The following is a 4,185-nucleotide window of genomic DNA, read 5'->3' on the forward strand; positions in this document are numbered from 1 at the left end:
TGGAGAACACCCAAAACAAAAGCAACAACCATCCCTGCCTCAAGAAGCTTGCATTCTAACAGAGGAGATGACATGCAAACAAATATATACAAAGCAAGCTATAGACAGCTTAAATATATGGAACAGGTAAGAGAAAAGGGAAGTGAAACATGGGTTGATTTGTCTGTAGGACACATTTAGGAGTTATGAACCCAGCCAATATGGAGGGATGATACCCATCAGGCACTATCAGCAAGAACACACTATCCCCATAGAACCCATGAGAACCAAAATTGTAACAACCACCACCATCACAACAAAATAATAACTTCAAAATATCTTTGGGAACTCAATGCACCATACACAGCCACAGAACATTACCCCATTTTGACCCACTGCTACCAATCTCTCAGCCATAACATTGATGCCCCCAAACTCAAGAATATTTCCAATAGACGTTGCCATAGCAAATGCTCATGACCTCCAAACTGCATGGAATAAAAGCTTTCAAAACCTAGAGACGGAATAGAACAAATCAAAATCATATGGGAACAAGATGACATACACATAATTCCCATCATCCTATCTGCTACTGGAGTTGCATGCCAAGGATGCTTGCAACGAACCCACAGGGGATGAGCTTATGTCTTAATACTTTAGTTTAACTACAAAAAGAAATTATTTTGTCTACCTGGGCACTAGTCCAAAGAACATTAACTATAAATGAATAACAGAAGCATGAAAATCTCTTCCCAGGACTATTTCTATCAGCACATCAGTGAACGAGATGAAAAGAACACGGTTTCATTAACAAAATTTTGTATAAAAAATAAATAAAATATAATAATAAATAAAATAAAAACACCTTTCAATGGACATCACCTTAGCAAATATTCCTAATCACCAAATTGCGAAATGAAAAGCCTTCAAAATATAGAGACTTAGGAGAAAGTATTTCTACCATGTATGAACAGGATGAGGTAGATTTCACTCCTCTTCTCTAGGCTGCCAGAGCTGTCCCCCAAATACTTTCAGGTAGTCAACAGAAGAATAACTAACTTCCCAATACTTCTCTTCAGTTACAAAAAGCAGCTGTTAGTATCTTTAATTTAAAATTTTTTATACTTTTCATATATTTATTTTTTAGCTATTAGTATCTTTCTGTGCAATAGTGTCCAGACCATGAAACATACAATAATAGGATAGGCGCAGTTAGGTGCCACAGTGGTTAGAATACCAGATGTGGAGTGAGGACCTGGGTTCAAATCTGCCTTCAGATACTTCCTAGCTGTGTGACCTTGGGCAGATCACTTACTTCTTTTTTTTTTTTTTAAACCCTTGTACTTCGGTGTATTGTTTCATAGGTGGAAGATTGGTAAGGGTGGGCAATGGGGGTCAAGTGACTTGCCCAGAGTCACACAGCTGGGAAGTGGCTGAGGCCGGGTTTGAACCCAGGACCTCCCGTCTCTAGGCCTGACTCTCACTCCACTGAGCTACCCAGCTGCCCCCCAGATCACTTACTTCTAATGGTTTCTCTTGTGTCTCAGAGTTGTTACTTAGACTGAAAGTAAGGTGTTTTGTTTTGTTTTGTTTTGAAAGAATATCAGGATAGTGACTTGTTGATAGAATGAAAGCTCCTAGTGAGTAGGAGGGTCATTTCAATAAAGTGAACCTTAGAGTACACATACAGAAAGGAATAAGATGTTAAACTGGCTGTGGGGAGTGGGAAAGTAGGAAGGGGTCAAGTGAGAAAGAGCATTAAACGCCAACAAGATTTGATTCTAGAACTGTGTGATCTTGGGCAAGTCACTTAATCTCCATTTCCTAATCTATACAATAAGAGGGCTTGAGCAGCTTTGAGGATCCGTTCTGGGTCTAAAAGAGAACCCCAGACGATGTGGACCATAAGAAGTCAGAGGAAGGGAAGGACGCTACTAACCTAAGAGCAGTTGGTCTTTGAACAATGTTTTCAACAGCCTCGTGTGGCAGAAACATTTCAGAGTCTAGAAGGCCTGGGATCAAATCCTGCCTTAGCTCCTTACAGACCTTGGAGGGTTGGGGGCGGCAAGTTAAGCTGTTGTCCCTCTAGGGTCCTCAGTTAGCTCATCTGTAAAATGAGAGGGTTGGCCTACATGATCTCTGAGGTACGTTAGAGAAGACCTCCACTAGTGCATCTAACATTCTGCAGGGGAAGGTCCACTTCTCTCGGAAGAATCACCTTTTTATTTTACTGATGGGAAATCCCGAGCGCAGGTGTGGTCACGTGCTGCTGGGGGGGCGGGGCCACCCCTGCTCCTGGCCCCGAAGCTATGGGCAGGCGATGGACGCACTGGGAGGCGAAGGTGCGGGCCGATCTTCAGGAAGACAATCTTTAGGAAGAAAGAGCCGGAGCAGATCCGGGAGCCCGGGCTCTCTCGCTTTGTGCTAGGAGATCGGGAGCGCCCCGGCCCTCTTTGCCCGGTTGAAGTGGAGGGTCAGAAGGAGGGCAGTTTTTACAACTCAAACCTGTCTGCCTGGATTTGCAAAATCGCCCGGGCTTAAAACCCAACTCGAACTCAAAGGCATCATTATTATTCAAAATTCCTTGAATGCCAACAGCTTGCAGGGCTGCTCTAAGGAACTGGGAATTAGGAGTCAGACGGCTGCTGAGCCGAGAAAGAGTGAGCTTGTCCTCTTTGTGTCTGCGAACGCCGGGAAGGTGGGAGGGAGGCAACCTGGTACTGGAGAAAGAGGAGAGCTTCGATCCGGAAGACCCAGGTTTGCCCCCACCCTGGCTCTTGTGTGTGGCCTTGGGCAAGCTCCCTGGATCTCAGTTTCCTCATCTGTAGGATGGGGGAGGGGGGAAAGGGGGGAATGACTAGATGGTCTTTGGGGATCCTTCTAGCTCTCAATTTCTCACTCTGTGACCTTCATCAGAATTGCATCCAACAGGCCTCTGGAATCCTCCTAACAAGCAAAAACCAGCAGCTTCTGATAATGAAAGCCATAATAAATATAATTTCAATATAATTAAAATTTTTTTTTATTATTTTTTTAAACCCTTAACTTCTGTGTATTGGCTCCTAGGTGGAAGGGTGGTAAGGGTGGGCCATGGGGGTCAAGTGACTTGCCCAGGGTCACACAGCTGGGAAGTGTCTGAGGCGGGATTTGAACCCAGGACCTCCCGGTCTCTAGGCCTGACTCTCCATCCACTGAGCTACCCAGCTGTCCCCTCGATGTGCTTTCCTCAGGAGATCTGAGAGGCAATTTGTCATTCTGAGACAGAGCACTGGACTGGGGAGTGCCATGCCTGGAGTCACAAAAACTCATCTTCCCTCAGACACTTAGTAGCCGGCTGATGCCCAGAGAAGAACAAGAAAACCCCAAATGGGGTCAGGAAGAGTCAGACAAGCCTGAAAAGCAACCGGCAAAAAGAGGGCGGCTAGCTAGAAAGAGCCGCAGAAGTCGGCTAGTCCAACCCCTCCCTTTTACAGCTAAGGAAACTGAGGAAGAGAATGCAGAATGGATCCTCCTAGGCTGAGGAAGAAGCTAAGCAGAGCAGGAAAGAAACCCGAGGGGAAGGGCGGCCAGCCAGCTTTATAGAGAGCCAGGGGCTGGCTGCAGGTGAAATTCGGGATACGGAGACCAAGAAGAGGCAGCCTTTGCCTTCAAGGAGTTTCCAATCTAGCCCAGCTTGTCCTCTGCATCTTTTTGACGTCGCCATCACGTTGCTAGTTCCGGTAGAACTTCAGCTCCTCAGCATCCCTTCTAAGGCTTCTTCCTAGCTGGAAGTGGAAAGGGAGGTGGTGGCGGGAATACCCCTCCCCCCCCCCCCCAGCCAACCAGAGACCGTCTCAGGGTCTCTAAGGGCGATCCGCCCAACATTTCAAGATGCAGTGGAAGAAGCCCCAAGAGTAGAGCCTGGACCCCAGCTTAGCCCCTGGCTAGCAGCGTGGCTTTGGTCGAGTCATTTTGCCATTCTGGATGCTTCCCCATCAGTAAAACCAGAGAGGAGAGCTAAAGACGTCTAAGGTGGGGGCAGCTCCAAGTCTTTTATCTGATCGATCATTTATGAATCTTCTACCGGGAGCCCAGCTCGGGGGCGGCCGCGGGACGCCCAGCTAAAGCCAATCCAGTCTGGGCCCTCGGGGTGTTTACGTTTTACTGTGGTAGACAACATGCACATATTTAAGAAGGTAATGGGGGGGGGAGGGGGAGGCAGGGTCT

Source organism: Gracilinanus agilis, chromosome 4, assembly GCF_016433145.1.
Source record: "Gracilinanus agilis isolate LMUSP501 chromosome 4, AgileGrace, whole genome shotgun sequence".
In the NCBI taxonomy this organism is placed as follows: Eukaryota; Metazoa; Chordata; class Mammalia; order Didelphimorphia; family Didelphidae; genus Gracilinanus; species Gracilinanus agilis.